Genomic DNA, 22,496 nt, shown 5'->3' on the forward strand with positions numbered 1-22,496 from the left:
ACGTCTGTAATATTAATGGCCAATTCGCACGGGATAAGACATCTCAGTTAAACTAACAGAAGTGGGAAGAGTAACTCGCTTTACGCACCTCCTTGACGTCATGTGCGTATGACGTTACCGTTATAATGTGAGCAAACACAACCTGAGCGCCAGTCTGAACTCCGTCTCCAATATATATGTGCGTTTTAATAAACAGTTAGGTCCAGTCTAACGATTCTGATTGGATTATGTTGGTAATAGACACTTTCCTACAGCCAAAATGTGTTGTGCCTCTTTTTGCTTTAAACGATATGCGGAAAATACTGGACATTTTCCACAGATTTGTCCCAACACCTACAACGCAACCGAATGCTTCAAGCGCCTCCAAGGTCGCAAAATGCGCTTTTTTAAAAAACTTTTAAACAGGAAATGACAGAATTTTACCATACATTTTTACAGCAGGTCTATTCGAACGGGATTAGTATTACCCGAGGTCATTTTTCCAGACCTTTTTACAGAAGGTAAAAGTCTCGGTAATGTTTACTGACATTGTCCGTAATGATTACCGAGATGGCACATTCGGACGGGACTAAAATCACCGAGAACCTCTGGTAATAATGACTTTACCCCCACGTCCCCATGTTAAACTAATCCAGTCCGAATAGGGCTTTTAGCATCTTTGTTAATGTGCCCACCTCCTGCGCAGGTAACTCCGTTTCGAATCCCACTCAGAGCGGGGTCGCCCATGCTTCTGTACTTTTACTTAAGTCTAAATCAGTTTTTACAACTTGTAACAGAGTTATATTTGACCAGTAGAACTTTTACTTTTACTCAAGTAATAGAGTTTGTACTTTGTCCACCTCTGGGTGAGAGTGAGAAAGTGGAGGGAAAAAACAGTAAAACTTCAGCCAGACAGCAGGCAGTTTGCTTGACCAGCAGAGAGTTCTTCTAAAGCTTCCAGGTTCCTTCTCATTAGTCACTCCCTGAAAGAGAACCGGGGTAAACAGAAAGAAAACAGCCGTTAGTGCATGTTTGGGAGATTGAGCTGTCTTGCTCTTGCTTCACTGGGGTTTATATGGGCCCAGTGATGAGTGAGAGATCGTCGTCAGGTGTGTGCAATGATTCCTGATCAGCTGCCCCATGTGTGTTGCCAGGGGCGACTGATGTCTGGATGATGGGAGATGGCTGTCAGGTGTGTTTATTGACTGTTGATCAGCTGGTCCTTGTGTGTTGCCAGAGAAGGGATGATGGGAGTCTGCCACACCCTCATGTAAATATATTTATCTAGTGACTAGCAGTGTATTAAGCAGGATAATGCACAATCAACCAGTCATTATAACAAAATGAATCCCTTCATAGTGATACAAGATGGGGGTAATTTTATCCCTGTACATTACCCCTTACATAACATCTTACTTGAAGCAATTAAAAGCCTCATGATGCAAAGATAAGTTCGAGCTAGAAACCAGATTCTGATTGTCCTATACCACTTTAGGATGAACTGTCTGATCACAACAAGCCATTTTCTCTCATCATCACCATCAGATTCAGTCAAAATGATTTTATCAGTACACAATTATATCAAACTTGAGGACTTTACCAAATTAGACAAGATTATATTCACTTATTCTCCCATCCATTTGTAGCCTAAAAAGCTTTTGTCAACCACAGTAATGCCACAAATAAGACTCTCTGTCTGACCTTTTCCCAGATACCATAAAGCACAGCCTTGGCTGTCTGTACAAATGAAGACTGCCAGCAAAGCGGCACAGAGGGATGGCAGAATGTCAGGAAGTTCTCCATCTCTGCGATATGACACTGATCTGCTGGCGAACCGTAAATAATGAGCCATCATTCATCAGAAAACAGACTGCTGATGTTTTGTTGCCCAGCCAAGACTGACCTAAGCAAATAGGGGAGTTTCAAAGAAACTGGACCCTGATTATGTGTGTTCACAGTCAAGTGGAAGTTCACATTTTTATGGTCTGAGGTTTTGATGAGTGCAGAGAAATTTCTGAAGCACAGCAGAGACTGAATTCATGAATATATAAACTTAAATTCATCCAAGCATTCAAACATGAGCAAACTAAGTGGCATAATGCATTGAACAGGGACCCGAGGGAATCAAGCTAACATCTTTAACTGGGCTTTCAGATTAACATGTGATCATGACCTGTAAATAACCAAATAATAAATAAAGTAAATAACCAAATAAATCTGAAAACCGCTATCAACATACACTTCTCTTTTTCTCCATCTCTCATGAACTTTTGAATGAACATTTGAGATGTTAAAGTCATCATGAAATGGAGGGATAGTCTTTTTTATTGTGACGTATATCCGAGTGAAACGGCTTCTTGAACAAACAAAAAAAAGTAGGGGCGGGACTTAATTTTGTTCATCAGGAATGCTCGAACTTTACATTCCAGTCCAGCTACTGACTATATCATTAAAATTAATGTTTGCGCTGCAGTGATTTTCCATTTACTTTTATATTTAGCCTTCACCCTTTTTCATGTACAGTTTCAGACATAAAACTATTTTAAGAGACATCATTACACAACCTTAATTCTAACTCTAATAGTGGAGTCTGATTTCCTTATAATATAAATAAATATGGTGATTTTATGTAAAATAAAAAGCGTTTTCTGTTTTAATAAGTCATTAATTGATGTGTGACTAAAGATAACAGTTCAATACAAGAGGTAAAATGCAGTGGATCATATATTTCATAGTATTCACAGAAAGTGTGTGTGGGCACATCCATGTGATAGTCTGTCAGTGTGTGGGCCTTACTTTGTGTGTGTGTGTGTGTGTGTGTGTGTGTGTGTGTGTGTGTGTGTGTGTGTGTGTGTGTGTGTGTGTGTGTGTGTGTGTGTGTGTGTGTGTGTGTGTGTGTGTGTGTGTGTGTGTGTGTTTTTAAAAAAATGATTTTTGAGGACTCTTGAGAAAGAGAGGAAGAGATTGAGTGATGGCATGGTGCTACATGGCCTTGTTACAAATGTGAAACATTTGTGAATATGCTGGTTGAGCGCACCTGTCTTATTCAGCCTTTGACAAATCACCTCTATAAGTTTGTTCCTACAGTAATTATAATGTGAAGCAGGCCCATATTGCCATTGATTTTAGTTGCTATCAACGTCTGTTACATAACGTCTGTGCAGATACCGATAAACAGGGTGGAAAATTAACACCCGCCATGTGCCAGTGAAGTAAATGAAAAAAGTAACATCCCAATTGACCACTAGATTTTTTTTTTTTTTTTTTTTATGTTTTATTAAACATAGCATGTGGTTTAAATCACAATGTATAAATCGGATCTAGTTTCAGCCCTGGCTTCGCTATGCAGCGTCATCAGACATAAACTTTGAAAATCTACCATAAAAAATATGAATTGTTATATGTTTAACACAAATCAGTTAAAGAAATAGTGAAATAAACATAAACCATTAAAAATGTCTTGTATGAAAATTAAAACTCTTCCACAGCTGACTTAATTTGTGTCACACCAAGCAATTTTGCCTATAATAAAGTTGAGTAAAATTAGACAATAGGGTCAATGAAATGCTTAAGAAAGTATATGATCAAGGTTAGAAATCAAGGTAATGTGTGTTGTGTGTGTGTGTGGGGGGGGGGGGGGTACTTTTATCCTTATATATTTAGGATATATAATATGAAATTAGCCTTGGTGAAACAAAAGAGTTGTGTGTTCATGCATTCATTATATTGTGGCTATTATTTTGAAGTGGCCAATTGGCCATTTTATTCCAAAAATGGAAAAAAAATGTCATTACCATAACATCACCAAACCTGCCATTAGATCATCCAAACCACGCGTATACGAGAGTGACAGCTTGGTCATCCTTTCAGATCCAGGGAAATATTTTTAATACTTTTAGTAATACTATTTTCTAACGTTTAACAATTTTTCAATAATTATTTTAAATGTAATTTATTTTGTCATCCAATAGAACTCTATTCTAATATAAATAAATAAAAAATATGCCAATTCGTCTCTTCAGTTATGTCATGCAATTAAAGGGTTAGTTCACCCAAAAATGTCCAGAAAGGTCATAAAAACATCAGATGAATGATTTCGGATCGCCAATGAAAATGCTGAAATCCTGTGACATTGGCGATCTGAATCATTGATCGATTCATTGATTCATGGCCGTTTGAATCTTGTTTTGAGGAACACAGAAGAGAAGACAATGCTGAATAAAGTCATAGTTTTTGATATTTTTGGACAAAAATGTATTTTTGATGCTTCAAGAGATTCTAATTAACCAACTGATGTCACATATGGACTACTTTGATGATGTTTTTATTCCCTTTCTGGACATGGATAGAAAAGTGTGCATAGACTGTGCATATGCATAGTTATATCTTAAACTGTCTTCTGAAGATGAACAGAAGTCTTACAGGTGTGGAACAACATTAGGGTGAGTCATTAATGACATCAATTTCATTTTTGGGTAAACTAACCCTTTAATGTTATGTTTTTCTTTGTGGAAATTTCTAGAATTGATTCTAGTAGCTTCCTCTTTTGTTATTAAACTAGTAGCTTCCTCTTTTGTTATTAAAACATGACACATTTAAGAAGGAAACACGTCTTGACAAAGATGACAGGATGCCATAACACTTTTTTTGTTTGAAAGTGAACTGTATATGATGATATTATCAACATCTTCAATTCAAAACCCAGCCAACTCCGATTCGATTGCATGTAACATTATGAGCAGGTGGTTTCCTTAACTATAACGTTACATAAACCACATGTAACTTAGTGTAGCTATTAGCAATGGCAGGTTGTTGATACAGGACTCAGCCATTGTGATTTCTCTTTGTGATACTTATCAGGACCATTTTTTTACAGAGTATGATCAGGACAGGAGGTTATCTCCTACTTTGTTTTTGTGTTAAAAAAAAAAAATTCACGTTTGCAGCCACTCACACTTGATCACATGGACCTTAGTGCAGTATTTAGTTTCTGCGACACTAGCACCTAGCGGAATAAAACCTTGCAAACGGTCCTTCCGCGTGCTGTGCTCAAACATCACAAACACAGCTCGAATGGGGGCTTGAGAAAAGATTAAAGGTGCCCTAGAATGAAAAATGTAATTAACCTTGCCATGGTGAAATAAGAGTTCAGTACATGGACATCACATACTGTGAGTCTAAAACATCATTGCCTCCTACTTCTTATGAAAATTTTGTGAATCCATGATGCAACAGAAAAAAAGTGCTTCTCAACATAAACGCAACAGTGACGCAAACATTGGGGATATATCCATGCCCCCAACATTTGCATCTGTCCAAACATGTCCATTGTCAGGCGGAAATGGGAGACAATCATCAAAACAAGCTGCTCTCATGGACACACTTCATGTTCCAGGCTGTGCAGGATACTTTTCTACCCTTCCCACAGATAAAAATGTCAACAGTCATGGTTGATGTTTATAATCCAATACCACAACAATTTAATTTAAGATCGTTTGTTTGTTTGACCCATTTCAAGCAAGCTTCGCTCAGCGTCTTAAACTGAGGAAAGTAGCAATTACAACTGTATTCCAGCAAGTAGTAAGCAGCGATTTATCCACTTATTGACTGCTTAAACAATTTCTGATTAAATTGAAAGTTTCTTAGAGAGACATATTGTCTAGATAACGCAAGATGCTAGTACAGTAACAATAGGAAACTCCAAGTACCATACAAAACTCGATCCTTCTAGCAAACGTCACCTTTTCCACCATATAAGTTAAAACGATAATCATCTGACAAGGCTATTCATTTTGTAAAAATATAAGTTATATATTTATATTTTTGAGAACTGAAGTATGGTGTTTCCTATGATGTTTTTGCCTATTTGTATTTCAGATTAGGCTGCATCACAGTCACTGCGTAGCCTACATTGTGACTAATGTTATATAAACATGCAATATCGTTGACAAAAAAAGAAAAAAATGTAGTCTAAAATGTAGACTGAATGACACACTTTAAGCAGAACATCTCAAATGGAGATTGATAAAATGCAGCTTACTTGTTTATTGGTGTTTTCAGTTCACCGGCACGCGCGAGAGAGCTTGCGTTCATATGGTGACCAGATTGGACATGTTTAGGTAAAACACCAGATGCATACAGGGTTTTTTTTCCAAGAAAACTCTGTTTGGGGGATTTAATTACTGACATCTGAACGTGAGCTCTTTCTCGCGCGCCGGTGAACTGAAAACACCAATAAACAAGTAAGCTGCATTTTATCAATCTCCATTTGAGATGTTTTGCTTAAAGCAGCACTTGGCAACTTTTGCTCTCGGGGTTGAGAGCAAACCCCGAGAGCAAAAACCCCCTACAGTTGGGAAAAAATAATGTCCTCAACTACTGTCGTAAGCTCTGTCATCCTACAACAGGGGATGCCATCGCGCGTGCATTTGTTGACATGACAACCCTGATAGCCCTGAACTAGTAATGAGTGGGTCGTCTCATAACCCGCTGACCCCGTATGTCTATTTAATGGTCGCGGGTGCGCGGCGGGTTGGAAAAATATATACAGTGGAGTGGGACGGGCCAAATAACTTCATAAAAGCGTCCCGGCGGGTTGGTGCAGCACTAACAGTTACACTGTCAGAAAAAAAGGTACATTTCTGTCACTGGGGCGGTACCCTAAGGTACAAAATCGAAAAGGTACTAATATGTACCTTAAAGGTTCTACTATGTACCTTTAAGGTACTAATATGCACTCTTAAAGTACTGATATGAACCTTTTAAGGTACTAATATGTACCATTTAGGGGTTAGTAAAGTACAAAGATGTACCTTTTCACTTTTGTACCTTAGGGTACCGCCCCAGTGACAGCACTGTACCTTTTTTTCTGAGAGTGTACCCTGAACACTGCAGGAGTTCACATGCAGGTGTTCTTCTGGCGGCGCGTGTGAAATGTCTTCATCCCAGGTACAGTCAGTGGCATATGTTTCAGCATGTCATATGAATATAATTTCATGGGTTTTATTTTTTTCAAACGCCAAATAATCACGATGCTCACATTTACAAGCCAGCGTCATTATAGTAGTCTATTGGTTAGCGTTTTACAGAATCTATATAATACTTCAATTCAATGTTTGAGTGGTAACGTTAGGTAATCACCATAACAAGCAGGACAGCATCGGTCGGGCACGCCTCCTTCAGCTCACCCCAACGAGCAAAGGCTGGTCCAATGTTGATCCTCGTCCTGCCTTTAATCCCATCACTTTTTCGTTTCCTCTTATTGCTTTCCTCCAACAAAACCTTTTCTTTCTTATTTGTCTGTGCTGCTTCGGACATGACTATATTATCCGACGAACAAAGTTGGGCTCGATCGTCCGAATTTAAGGAAGTGTGGGTGTTGGTGGAAGTGACGTATATGCCGTAAAGCAGTCGAATTTTGTAGTTCTTTTTGTTCTCGGGATACTACCCGAAACTCGAAGTTTAAAAGTACGATTAAAAACGATACAGACCCCATCAAGCTATGGCAGACGTGTCATTCAACCTATTGTAAGTCAATGTATCATCACAAGAGTCTTGAAAATATATTATGAAGGTTGAAAAGTTACCTAGTTCTGCTTTAAAGTAGCCGGTCTGTGTTCTTTCAGGACAGTCAGGACTCACAAGCTGAACAGCTGAACTGCTGTGAGCTCCTGAAATAAGCCAATCAGAGCAGAGCTCAACATTAATATTCATGACCCTTCCAAAAAAGGCCAAAACAGAGCATTACATCCTAGGGGCAATTTATAGGATTGTAAATGGACCTGTAAAACTGTATCTGAACAATTTTTGCCCTTAAATAAGCCACATACCCTCTATGTAGATATCAGAGAACAATTTAACATATTGTTTCAAATCATTCTAGGGCACCTTTGAGATGAATAAGTTGACTATATTAAAAGACAATACACAATAAAAGGGTCCAACACATGATAGCCTACTTTTAGCTGTGTTGCTATGTTTCAATAGAATTTTAGGATTTTGTTTTCCAAATTAAGGGGTAATGTGAATTATTCCCGGTGGCCCAGCAACACTATTAGAGGCCCACCCATCAGCCACTTTCTGCCTACGTCACTGATTCATACTGTATATGATTTGTAGTTTTTAGAAGTTATTTGGTGTTGTTTGGCAGCAAAATATTAAACATAAAGACGTCTCTTAATGTGAGGGACTAGCTATGATATCGCTCTGCAAACATGCAATGTAAAAACAGCTGAAGACATTTTCAAACAGGAAGGTGTTTCAATTATTTTATCCAGAAATGAGATTTCTCTGTAAAGATAATGTCCTTTCGTCACAGTCGCTTTCTTGAGTTCTGCTTCAGAGCCTAAAAATACCCCAGCAAACAAATGGATGGGTTGCTTTTTTCCTGTTGACATCAACCATCTCCCCCTCATCCTGGCCTGACCATGGCTGCTAGTCCAACGGTTGCTTTATTAATGCGTTCTTTCGCCTTGCGCTTCAGAAATCCATTAATCATTAGAATTGAAAAGTACATCACTCCAGTTCTCTCACTTAATTTGTAATGTCATCTGACAGAAGGCTGTTTGGTTGACACACACACACACACACAAAATCTGACAGAATTTCCTACCACAGCCATTCTGTGTAGTTTCTAAAAGGGCGTATTTTTTTCTTATTTTTATCATCACTTTTGTGACATCCTAGTGTTTACACAGGTTCCATTGTGTGTACATACATCATTGACCCTATTTTAGCCCACTTCTTTTATGGACACACACACACACACACACACACACACACACAGCAAAATCCAATCCAGCTGCTTCTATTTTTAGCAAGGGGTCCTGCATCGATTGGGAGCTTATTATAATAATTTAACTGAGCGGTCCCTCTCGTCTCTCCTTCCTGCAGACGTTCACTTACATTACAGCCACCCCCCCCCCCCCCCCCCACACACACACACACACACCCACCCACTTCCCTCCCTTCTCAGCTCTCTGATAACGTAATGCCATGCACATGCACACATACACAGAGTAAATAAACCGAGCAGCTCACTAGCATCAAGTGTTTTGCAAGCTCACGAGGAGCACTGAAATGCTTTAACCGTGTCAATACAGAACCATTAGCCTTTCTGTGTATGTTATGCTGTTTATTTTGGTTTCATAGAAACAGAGCATCTGGCACTCTGTATATTTGGAGGGGTCAGAAAGACTTTACAACAAATGGGAAGGAACAACTTGGCAACTACCTGTTAGATGTTTAAGCTAAAACCATTTCTGAAACTCCTCCATAAACACCCACCCACGAACACACAAGCAAGCACATACCAACACTGGCATGCACACATGACATATGCATAAGCTGCATGCGCTTGCATATTTTCCTTTGCGAGCACATGCACATAGGGCCTCATGTTTGCTTTATGTACAAAATCAATCAGATATATTGATAGCATCATGCAATTCTAGCTCTGAGGCATAACCCTTTTGCTTTGCCAAGATGTTACTTGTGCATGATGCTAGGATTGGCGTTTCTATGGCAACTGCCTACACACACATGCCCACATGATACTGAGTATTAAACATGCATTTCATTCCCAAAATGTTTTGTAGTCTTGGTAACGCGGAGTGCTTTGACACAATGTTGGCATAAAGTTTAAAATTAAAGATGCAGAAGCTCTGTATCATTTATTCACCATTCACGTGGGGCCTGAGTGCCTCTAGACAGTAGAAATTCAGCCTTATTTACACTGGTAATACCGATGTCAACATACACCACGATATACACACTGAACTGCATTACTTTTCAGATGGACTATTATCTTAAATAATTATAATTACATTATGTTTCTTTTTTTAAATCAATAATAAATTACAAAAATTTAAATTCTTTCAATAATTACTTACTCTAATGTCGTTCCACACCCATAAGACCTCCGTTCATCTTCGGAACACAGTTTAAGATATTTTATATTTAGACCGAGAACTTTCTGTTCCTCAATTGAATGTATGCACGGTATAATGTCCCTTTCTAGAAAAGTAATAAAAACATCATCAAAGTAGTCCATTCTGTGACAGTTAGTTAGTTAGAATCTTTTGTAGCATCAAAAATACATTTTGGTCCAAAAATAACAACTTTATTCAGCATTGTCTTCTCTTCCTCGTTTGTTTTCAATTCGTGAACAAATTAGGGATGGGCACTCGATTACATTTTCTTAGTCGATCGTCGGGAGAATTAACGATCGACAATCGATTTATCATTCATATTTTTTATAATAAAATTAATTATTTAACTTTTATAATTCAAAAAGGCAATGAATACAAATATGCAATGTGTTTTTCCTCGATGAGACCTTTATTACAAGATCAACTTGTGGCAGACAGTAAACTACGTTCAGTTAGCCAAACCGAATCTATGTGGTCTTGCATATGCGTTTCTGCGTGGCATTTTCTAATGTCATTTGCACACCAGAAGCGTGTCTGACGCGGTGTTGCTGCTGCTACTATTGATGTATAGGAAAGGCCTATACTTTCATGTTAAACATAAATATATAAACTACTGATACAGCAAAGACATTGACGGCAAAATATGCTACAGAATATTTTGTTCTGTAACAGGTGCAATATTTCAAAATCGATAATTATTTTTGTTTTTTTATTATTACAATTACACCCATATCTACATTTATGTTAACCTAGAGACTTTCAAACACCAAATTGTCATTTCTTAATGTGCGTTCGTGTAAAAATGACACCTGCACATATTCTATTTTGCCTGGAAATGCTTTCAACACGCGTGTCGCGTGAAAAATAGGCATCGGTTCGGTTCCCGGCACGGTTCGGCTTCTGAGACGCGCGCGTCGTGCAGGCAGTTTGCAAGTTCTAACCTGTTAACCAAAATAAAAACGGACACACCACGAAAACACCAGCTCTGAGGGGACTGACATTGCCTCTGGGACTGACATTATCCAGGGACGGATGCACTTTGTTTAAGCGGTAACGTTAGATCATTTGACTCGTGGCCATGTTGTACTTCTTATACACGGCATCACAATGTTTGCAGTGAAATATTTTGGTTTTTAAATCAAAACGGTCCCACGCCACACTTCGCTGTGACCTCATCATGAGTATTCTTTTGAAATCAAAACGGAAGAGCACTGTTAACCGATATGGTGTCAAATATTGCACCCTGGTGGTAAAATGTTTAATTGCTGCCACACAGTGAAATTCATTTAATTGCTTCAAGACTCACACTACAACCTGCATAATTATTATTTTTTTAAATGCATTTGATTAATCGAGAACAAATTAACGTGATCGATGAATTTCTTAACGATCAACTATCGATCGTCGATTAATTATGCCCATCCCTAGAACAAATATTAGAATTAGCGTATCGATTCATGATTCAGATTGCATGCCAAACTGACATACTGCTGAAATCACGTGACATTGGCGATCCAGATTCATTACCGTTCAAATCTTTGTTTGCAGATTAAAACAATCCCGGAAGAGAAGACAATGCTGAATAAAGTCGTAGTTTTTGCTATTTTTGGACGAAAATGTATTTCGAAGCTTCAAGAAATTCTAACTAACCAAATGATGTCACATTTGGACTACTTTGATGATGTATTTATTACCTTTCAGGTAGGGCTGCACGATTAATCGAAATCGAACCGCAATCGTGATTTGGGTAATGTGCGATTACGCAAGCTTAAAGGCTGCGCTTTTAATAAAATAAATAAATGCCCAGTGAGTTAGGGAAGAGCGGCTCTGTGATCATGAGTAAACCCTGCTCCGTCTGAAAAACTGCGAGTTTGAGTCGCTTATAACGTGCGTTTGAAAAAGCAACAGTAGTCAAACATCTTCACAAATTAGTGAAGCGTTCATAAACCTGTTCAACAAAAGACAATGTTTAATAACATGTTTTAAAACACTTCATATCGTCAGTCGAGTGTCAGTATAGTGTTTGTGAGCTGATGTGGCTTCTCATCACAGAATGAGGCAAACGATGCATTATTTTATAGTATTCTATACAGTGATGAAGTCTTCGTCAATCAGCACTGGATTATAATATACTTTATTATTATGAAAATACCCTAGACGGTTTGAAGAACTCAAATACACCACATTTAGTTTATTGTCATCATGTCATGTTTCTATCTTCTGTTTATTTATGCTACAGTGTTAGCTTCACATAAGGGATTTCCTGAAAACGAATGTCATTCCTTTTCTGAGGCAAATTTGGCTTTTCTGCTAGAGGGTGCCCTCTTCAGTATGAATTAAACTTTTGGGTAATAAAAAAGAAGAAAAATAATACTTAAAGGTCCAGTTTTTCATGTGTTTTTGAAGCTTTGATTGTGTTTACAGTAACATGAGTTTTGTGTGTAAAAAACAGTATTTTTCACACAATTTACTTATCTGTACAGCGCTGTTTCCTCTGTCCTAAAAACGGCCTGATGAACGACCTGAAGTCCCTCCTTCAAAAATACATAACCACTTCTGATTGTGCCAGCAGTTCCCGTGTTGTGATTGGACAGCAGCTTAGCGTCCCGCCTCTTACCATAACGGGGAGATGCAAGCGCTGAATGCACGCTCTTCTCCACGTGGGAGAGCAACAAGACCACGCCCCCTATTTTGCGTGTTCTTGTGGGCGGAGGGTTAGTCAACAAACGGTTCTAGTAGTGACGTCATTACAGCAGGAAGTTCAGGGATGTAGTCCAAACCGGCCATTCGCTGTAGGCTTTGAAAGGGAACTTCTGTTAAATAAAATGTCTCGCTTGGCATTGAACTTTGAGCTTTATAATTTTACAGGAATTATTTACGCTCTAACAGCAACATTACACACTAACTAAAGTTTGAAAGATGGAATCGCATAGAACGGGACCTTTAAAGGAATCAGTCGTTTGAATGAATCAATTGAATTAATGACTCAATGACTCACTCATTAAGACTCACCTACTGCCCCACTGGTGGTTTAGTTTCCTATATTTTTCAACATTATTTTGTTTATTCAAAAATACAAATCTCATAGCATTATTTAATGCAGTAGTAATTTTTCTGGGTAAATAATTTAATTTGATTGGTAACATGCCAATAGTGTCTTATTTTAATTTAATGTCAAATTTAAGAATATGAAACCTGAAGCATATAGCTTATATTTAATAAGATTAGGGGAAAATGCCCTTTATAAAGGTAAAATATCACAAATATGCAGATTTAAAATATGTCAAAGCTGATTGAACACTGAGAATATTGCTTCAGAATAAGTTATATTTACAACACACACACACACACACACACACACACACACACACACACACACACACACACACACACACACACACACACAATCTAACTTTTTTTCTGGACAAGCACATTTTATTTTACTCAGACAAGTGAATGACCGATTTACTTATCCGAAGGAGAAGCACATGAGCATGCTTAATGTCGAGCCCTAAATTATATTATAGATTTAAATGCACAATTGTTATATAACAAATGTATAAGATTTTTGTTTGTTGTTTGTTTTAATATGTTTACAGTGTTTGACTGTCAGATTACTATTGTATGTTTGACCAATACACTGTTTTGTTTCCACTAGCTGCTACACTTTATTTATTTAAAGAAGTTTGATTACATTCTATTTTAGATTTAAATGCACAATTGTTTTTTAAATAAATAAGAATTCAACACTTGAATATATCTGTTATTTTGAGAAATGGACCAAGATTTTTTTTCACTCTCTTCCCTCTCTCATCTTTCACTCTCTTCCCTCTCTCATCTTTCACTCTCTTCCCTCTCTCATCCTTCCATCTCCTTTTCTCTTGCCTCGTCTGTCCTCACCTCCAGGTGCTGCGGAGCTGGGGTAGGTGGGAGAGTAGAACACAGTCTCGTGGGTAAGCAGGACAGGGCAGAACGCTGTGAGAATGGTGCAAGGCTGGTGTCGCGATTGCTAAGGGTCAGGATCAATAAAAGGAGGAGTGATGACAGTGAAGAACGAGAGAGGACCAGACCTCAGACATTTACGTTATGTTATGTTTTGTTTTGTTTATGTGTGTGCAAAAGTCATCCGTGAGGGGACATTAAATTATTTTAATGCACACTGTGGAGGCTTAGAACAACCCGGCGCAAAGCTGTTATTCATGTTTGCAGCCCAATATTTGAATAGAAGGATAAAAACGTGCTCCCAAATGTCTCTTTTGTGTATGCAGCTCGATCTCAGATATTTGTCTGTGAGTGGTGTGTGTGCTTTTGAATGAAAATAGTGCTTTATAATATATTACAGTGATTAAACTGACTTGGGAATACCTGTGCATTAAATTGTTTTATTGCACACCTTCTAGCCAATCGGAATCAAGTATTCAGACAGACCATGGTAGTACCCAACCCGATCACACATAAATGCGTATAAATAGTACGAGTGTGCAATGTCGTGGAATGTATACGCCAAAACTCATTTTGGCGTGCATATGATACGCTGTTTTTCGCGTGCATATGATACGCACTTTATGGCGTATATATGACACGCGCTTGGGTAGGTTTAGGGTAGTGGGGCGTATATATGACACGCGCTTGGGTAGGTTTAGGGTAGTGGGGCGTATATATGACACGCGCTTGGGTAGGTTTAGGGTAGTGGGGCGTATATATGACACGCGCTTGGGTAGGTTTAGGGTAGTGGGGCGTATATATGACACGCGCTTGGGTAGGTTTAGGGTAGTGGGGCGTATATATGACACGCGCTTGGGTAGGTTTAGGGTAGTGGGGCGTATATATGACACGCGCTTGGGTAGGTTTAGGGTAGTGGGGCGTATATATGACACGCGCTTGGGTAGGTTTAGGGTAGTGGGGCGTATATATGACACGCGCTTGGGTAGGTTTAGGGTAGTGGGGCGTATATATGACACGCGCTTGGGTAGGTTTAGGGTAGTGGGGCGTATATATGACACGCGCTTGGGTAGGTTTAGGGTAGTGGGGCGTATATATGACACGCGCTTGGGTAGGTTTAGGGTAGTGGGGCGTATATATGACACGCGCTTGGGTAGGTTTAGGGTAGTGGGGCGTATATATGACACGCGCTTGGGTAGGTTTAGGGTAGTGGGTTGTATATATGACACACGCTTGGGTAGGTTTAGGGTGGTGGGGTGGGGGGTTCGTAAGTATAATACGCCATAAAATGCGTATCATATGCACGCGAAGAACAGCATGCCATAGACAGGCCAAAATGAGTTTTGGCGTATACATTCCACGACATTGCACACTCGTACTATTTATACGCATTTTTGTGAGAATACCCTGTAGTACCAGTAGCGAACCATGACTCTTGGAGCATGGCCCTCTGACCCCCTTTTTTCTCAGGGAAAAAGGTAAGCTAAGCCTAAAATCTTTCTTAAATCAGCTTACAGTGTCCTCTTTTATAATATTGCATGATACCTTTGACAAGAAATGCCACAAGCAAACATTAGAGTGAGCTTGAGAGTTATCAAAAACCATCAAATTAAACAAAGTTTTATGTAAGCCAAAGCATCATGACAGCGCTCAGACCAAAGCTTACATTAGCAACAGATACTTTCCGCATTAAAAACTTCCCGTTGATAATAAATCACATCATTAGACTAGCACAGCAGCCAATTAAATATATGTAACAGACCGTATTAAACTTATGATTTGGGGAAAATTTTCTATCACCAGACCAAGCTCAATTTAAGATTGAACATTGGTCTGGGGAGGCGGGATCAATGGGCATTATTCAAATGACTCTGTATGTATTTGGATAGTCCTTCAACCAATCAGACCACAAGAGGCGTGATCAACAGGCAACAACGCATCGTTTCCGTCGTGTTAAACCCGCCAATAGCGTGTCAGGTGGATAAGCCAGTCTATGTAACACAAGCAGTAGAAATTAAAATACAGGTTTTCAGACTGAGTTGTAGGGCGAAATCAAATCGCCGGCAGATCAGGCTGGGTTTACTCAGTCGAACTATTATGCGGAAAAACGGCAAATATGCATGGCCAGTCAGATAGTAAATGTACAGACCGTTCAGTAATTCACTAATTCTGAACTGAAGCATAACAGCAGGGCCAGTGGTGGCCAGAATAAAATCATTAGATGTTAAAAAACATACCTAAACAGCAAACAATTCTAGCAATAAAGCTTTAGCTTCTTGATTGATGCTATCATCAAGTTGTATCGCTTATAATTGATGTGGTTAAAATGCTTTCAAAAGCTATGGCTTTCTCCTCAAAATAAAGCTCTGGTGCAGGCCTAGGTCTTCCTTTTCCGATCTCCGGCTTTTCTGTAAAAGGTAATCTTCATTATTGTTGCGTGCGGTTTCCATAGCGAATAGTGCTAGCTATTTTATCAGCGTTTATTTTATTTTTTTCACAACGGCCGAATGCATCATAATCATAGTGATAACAAGTCTGTACCCATTAAAAGGAACGATGTGATCTTGTCAATTTTCCTCACTTGAAATTCGCCTGTCATTAACTGCATTTCCAATACAGATTTATGCTAAACTTTTGCAATATTTTCTAAATGTCGATTAAAATCGATTGCGATATGACGGTATTTCCATTAATCAATGTTATGCGACTATACAAATGTTTTCCTCTCGTGATAAGTCATTCCAAATATTATGACACATACGTTGGTATGTTTACATATATATCATCCACCGCACCATTATTTCAAATGCAAGGAGACATAGGCTTGTTTTCCAAGTGGCAAAGAAAGCCCTTCAACGTGTGTGTGCGTGCGTGCGTGCGTCTGTGTGTGTGTTTCCCACTCATTTCTGCTTCAAGGTCTTCATGATTATTACATTACTTTGTATTAGAATCCAGTATTCCTGTAATTATATTTTCTTTTATGAGTTTAACTCCTTAAGTCACCCCCTTTTGAGAATAATATAAATTCTTTCATATAAATATTATGAAACTTAAATGGCTGTAATTCAAGAATGCATTGGACTATACACCTCATTATTTCTGAAGTGAAAGCAATTCAAAATATGAAAGTATGAAAAAGTTATGAAAGTTTAAATTAACTGTAAATTAAAAATACCGTATTAAATATTTTTTATTTTATTTTATATAAAATATATATTTTACAAAAATAATTTGAATCCCTGACAGTTCCCCCCTGATAAGTACATGATTTAAAGGGTTAGTTCACCCAAAAATGAAAATTATGTCAATAATTACTTACCCTAATTTCGTTTGACACCCGTAAGACCTCCGTTCATCTTCGGAACACAAATGAAGATATTTTTGTTGAAATTTGATGGCTCAGACAGGCCTTCATTGACACCAATGTCATTTCCTCTCTCAAGACCCATAAACAGCACTAAAGACGTAAATCTGAGCCATCGTATTTCAACAAAAATATCTTCATTTGTGTTCCGAAGATGAACAGAGGTCTGACGGGTGTCGAACGACATTAGGGTAAGTAATTGTTGCCAAATTTTTATTTTTGAGTTAACTAACCCTTTAAGTTAAATAAAAATATAAAGCCAAGTAATAGATGAATAGGGCCATTTAATTAACCTAAAATAAAATTATAAAAATTATATCTCACGTTTAAACATTATCTACATAAATGCCAGTAGGAAATTCCCGAAAAACCAGCCAAGATAAAGCTGTTCTCTGCAGGTACATGAGCACTGAATGGCGGCCCCATTCGCAACAAACTGCGATGCACTGTGTATTTTGACACCTTTCTATCAGAACCAGCATTAAGTTCTTGAGCAATTTGAGCTACATTATAGCACCCCTGTTTGGTCGGACCACACAGGCCAGCCTTCACTCCCCACGTGCATCAATGAGCCATAGCCGCCCATGACCCTGTTGCCAGTTCATCACTGTTCCTTCCTTAGAGCACTTTTAAAAGATACTGCCCACTGCAGACTGGGAACACCCCACAAGAGCTGCAGTTTGGAAGATGGTCTGACCAAGTGGTCTAGGCATCACAATTTGGCCCTTGTCAAACACGCTCAAAATCTTATGCTTGCCCATTTTTCCCGCTTCTAACACATCAACTTTGAGGACAAAATGTTGACTTGCTGCCCTAATGTATCCCACCCACTAACATGTGCCGTGATGAAGAGATAATCTGTGTTATTCACTCCACCCATGTATGATGAAGTGAATATAATCAGGAATAAATCAATCATTGTTAAATCATTATTATATACAGTACGGCATATAAAACACTTTTTAATACACAAGCTAGGAATTTTTGGATTAATGAGAAATGCAGACTATAGACAGAACGTGTGAATGGTCCTGCTCTGTGCTTAAGCAGTACTGCCATAGCAGCGAGATGTTTACTTGTTAGGGAGCACTGATGTAGGTGGCCAACTAGCATATTTCTATTGAACTGCAGTGGCAGTAGATTATGACTCCTTATTAAATTGTGTCTATTCCTTTTTCACAGTTTCATCTATTTTGTCCAACTTGTCCTTCACCCTCACATTGTGGCTCATAGTAGACTATATGCATGTGTCATAAAAATCAATGGAGATGTATTGATCACCAATTATTTGAGGCTAGAACATCAATCACACGCTCTGCACCGTATGCTTCACAAATATGCCATGGTCAGAGGAAAGTTTCAAGTGACAAAGCATTTGGGTGAAAGGCATTTCTCTAAAATACTGAAACACAACACAGTGTGTGAATTAGATTTGTTAATTGTTATTAGCCACACTTCATCTGGAAAAAAATGTAAATGTCCCCTTTTTCCTTTTCAAGTATTATTCACAGATCAATGCCACTGAGCCACAGTATAATGTCTATTGAAATCAAACTACGGCCCCTTTGATACGCATAGAATATATTTATAGCACGCACCATTTATTCTTCAACCACTGCGTTTCCTTTAGTCCTGACATCTCATGCGTATAGATGGAAGGTCTCCAAACTATAGCTTCCTTTCATCTTTTTCTCATGGCCCTGTTTGAAAGACAAAGCAGACACATTTTTAGAAGCTTAAATACTGTCGTGGAGGGAATTTTAACAGCATTGACCTAGGCAGGTCATTCAACACCGACTGAAACTCAGTAAAGTTGCTTCATATCTAATAATTGCTGAGACTACATATCCTCACGTAATAGTTACACATTTTAAATCACACTTCATACATGGCTCCCCAGGCCAATGTAATAAAAACAAGGACCCACTGCTGCCACTGCATGGCAAAGTGCTAAGCAATTTTATGGTTTCTTATACCCTGTAAAATATTTGCTAGTAATGCAGTACAAATACGGCTTAATGCCAAGTCATATACAGTATAATGTATTGACTGCTGCCAGTCATAAAAAAGTCAATATACAGAGGACCTTGTTGACACTTGCTCCAGTGCAGCTGATACAGTTGGTGCCTTCTTTACAACATTGAGGTTTCAAGTCACACCTACTGATTACCAGTATAGATTTATCCATTATGATCCATCTTAATCTGTCTTGCATATAACAATGTGTTACATACTGTAAACTTAGGACTACTTACTGTAGCATTCTTTATGTTGAGATCACAAGGGTTTTACTTTTGTAACCCTGGACCAAAGAGTCAATCATAAGTTGCACGGGTATATTTGTGGAAATAGCCAACAATATATTTTATGGGCCAAAACTATAATTTATGCCAAAAATCATTAGGATATTAAGTAAAGAAAAAGTTTTTATCTTGACTTAATATCCTTAATACCATTAAGTTATTTTGTACATTTCCTTCTGTAAATATGTAATATATATATATTTTTATAATACTTTGATGAATAAAAAGTAAAAAAAAAAAAAATATAATATAATATAAATAAATATAATATAAATAAAAAATAATTGTTTTAAAAATAGAAATATTTTGTGTATATATATATATATATATATATATATATATATATATATATATATATATATATATATATATATATATATATATATATATATATATATATACAAAAGATTTCTATTTTTAAAACATTTATTTATTTTTTTATTTTTTTATAATTATATATATAATTTATTTATTAATATGCATTGCTAAGGACTTCATTTGGACAACTTTAAAGGTGATTTTCTCAATATTTTATTGCACTGATTCCAGATTTTCAAATAATTGTATATCGGCCAAATATTGTCCTATGCAAACAAACCATACATCAATGGAAAGCTTATTTATTCATGAAGTATAAATCTCCATTTCCAAAAATTTACCCTTACTGGTTTTGTGGTCCAGGATCACATTTATGAGATATATACATTTTACAGCCCAAAAATTTGTACACGTTTGTAATGTTTTTGAAAGAAGTTTCTTCTTCTCATTTATTTGATCAAAACTACATTTTTTTTTTTTTAGTATTGTGATATATTATTACAATTTAAAATATTTGGTTTTCAATTTATTATACTTTAAATTATCATTTATTTCTGTGATGCAAAGCTGAATTTTCAGGATCGTTACTGCAGTCTTCAGTGTCGCATCCAGTCTATCCATTCTAATATTCTGATTTATTATGAGTGTTGGAAACAGTTCTGCTGCCTAATATATTTGATGAATAAAACGTTCAAAAGAACTGCATTTATTCAAAATAAAAACATTTTCCAATAATATTAATCTTTTTTACTTTCATTTTTTTATCAATTTAACAGATCCTTGCTGAATAAAATTATTGATTTATTTCAAAAAAAGAAAGAAAAAAGAATGACTGACCCCAAATTACAGACCAGTAGTGTATATATATATATATATATATATATATATATATATATATATATATATATATATATATATATATATATATATATATATATATATATATATATATATATATATATATATATATATGCTAATCAAGCCTGCATTTATTTGATCAAAAATACAGAAAAAAATGTAATATTGTGATATATTTTTACAATTTAAAGTTATTGGTTTTCAATTTATTATACTTTAAATGATCATTTATTTCTGTGATGCAAAGCTGAATTTTCAGGATCATTTCTCCAGTCTTCAGTGTCACATGATCCTTCAGAAATCATTCTAATAGGATGATTCATTTTCAAAGTTGGAAATAGTTCTGCTGCTTAATATTTTTTCATAACCTGTGATACTTTTTTATAATACTTTGATGAATAAAAAGTAAAAAAATAAAATAAAAAAATAAAAAATAATTGTTTTAAAAATAGAAATCTTTTGTGTGTATATATATATATATATATATATATATATATATATATATATATATATATATATATACACATATACATATATTAAATGGTTTACTGTAAGTCACGTTATACAGCACAACAATGAGATTATATTTTAAAATTATTTTACTATAAAATATTTTAGGAATAAAAGTATGGATTTCCTTATCATGTACAGAGAAAAGTATTGTATATTAATAATATTTGATATAGGGCAATATGTTTGTTTAGTGTTAAATATTGTTAAAATTGTTTTTTAAATGATAAAAAATTACTTTATAATTTACAGAGGCATTCCCAATCCTTATATTCGCTGAGCAATCATATTTAAAAAATATATATTTCTTCTCATTTTTGAAAATGTTTATGTCTTATTTCATGTTTATTGCATTACGTATGACATATACTTCCATTAGACTAAGTTCCTTGTAAGGGTTATACATTTTACAGGTGGTCAATGTATTTATTGTCTATATGGCTACTCATAAATGTACGGAACATAAACTTGATAGCGAGAGAGAGTTCCTGCTGAAGTTGATCTGCTGCTGCCCTTGCTGATGTACAGACCAATCCAATTAGGTTTCACCTCTAGGCTGTGATGCATGCAGTTCGTGCTTCAGACGATCCATTTCGTCCATACGCACAGACACACACACACACACACACTCGCGCGCTCAGTGTCACTCTGCAGCTCAACACACAGTGCGCGCGCCCTCCGCTTTTACGCGTCCGACATCTGCAGACATCCCGACTCACCGTATCAAGCCATCGATGGAGGCAGCGCTCTTAACGAGACGAGGGGAGCTCTTTTAGTGACAGAAATTTCCCGTTGTACACTGAGATCTGAACAAAATGTGGAACACATGTCCGGTCATAACTGAAGCCTCAGTTGAGAGCTGGGAATCTTAAAGGAAACCCGCAGACGTCTTTTCTCCCGTTTACGCACACAGCGGTTTGTATATGCAAACGGTGGTTCACTTCAGGAAGGTAAGAAATATACTTTGTTGCATTAAAGAAACATTGTTATGGCCAGTCGTGATGCCCGGACGTCACTTGTTTGAGTGGAACAGCTGAGATGAAGTGAAAGGAGATTTGCTTTTCAGAGCAGGTTCATTTTTTAAAATAGCAAGGCTACAAAGTTAAATGCATATATATATTGCCTTGGTTTATTAACTTCTAAAATAATATCTAATAATGAAAAGATTACGGATGATTAGTGTAGTGAAAGAGTCTGTTTGGGTTTGCAGTTTTTATGTATGATTTGTAACCCTGTGAGCTAAAATATTTATAAACTATCCAGGTTCATTAGTCAAAAATAATGTTTAATATG

General features: G+C 36.9%; 1 protein-coding gene and 1 long non-coding RNA gene across 2 annotated transcripts in view; one reads left to right on the forward strand and one right to left on the reverse strand.

Annotated features, from left to right (window-relative positions):
- Positions 1–833: 833 nt before the first annotated feature.
- LOC137063625 (uncharacterized) lies at positions 834–22,039 on the reverse strand. The gene is made up of 3 exons (XR_010901409.1): positions 21,923–22,039; positions 18,813–18,914; positions 834–962 (listed from the first exon to the last, which is right to left on the reverse strand). It is a non-coding gene; the product is annotated as an uncharacterized lncRNA (long non-coding RNA).
- Positions 21,806–22,496, forward strand: part of kcnb2b (potassium voltage-gated channel subfamily B member 2b) — a 144,169-nt gene continuing 143,478 nt past the window's right edge. Inside the window, exon 1 of the mRNA XM_067434873.1 lies at positions 21,806–22,153. The gene's annotated coding sequence lies outside the window, so the exon portion shown is untranslated. The remainder of the gene's footprint in view (positions 22,154–22,496) is intronic.

The sequence above is a fragment of the Pseudorasbora parva genome, chromosome 24, assembly GCF_024679245.1.
Source record: "Pseudorasbora parva isolate DD20220531a chromosome 24, ASM2467924v1, whole genome shotgun sequence".
Lineage (NCBI taxonomy): Eukaryota > Metazoa > Chordata > Actinopteri > Cypriniformes > Gobionidae > Pseudorasbora > Pseudorasbora parva.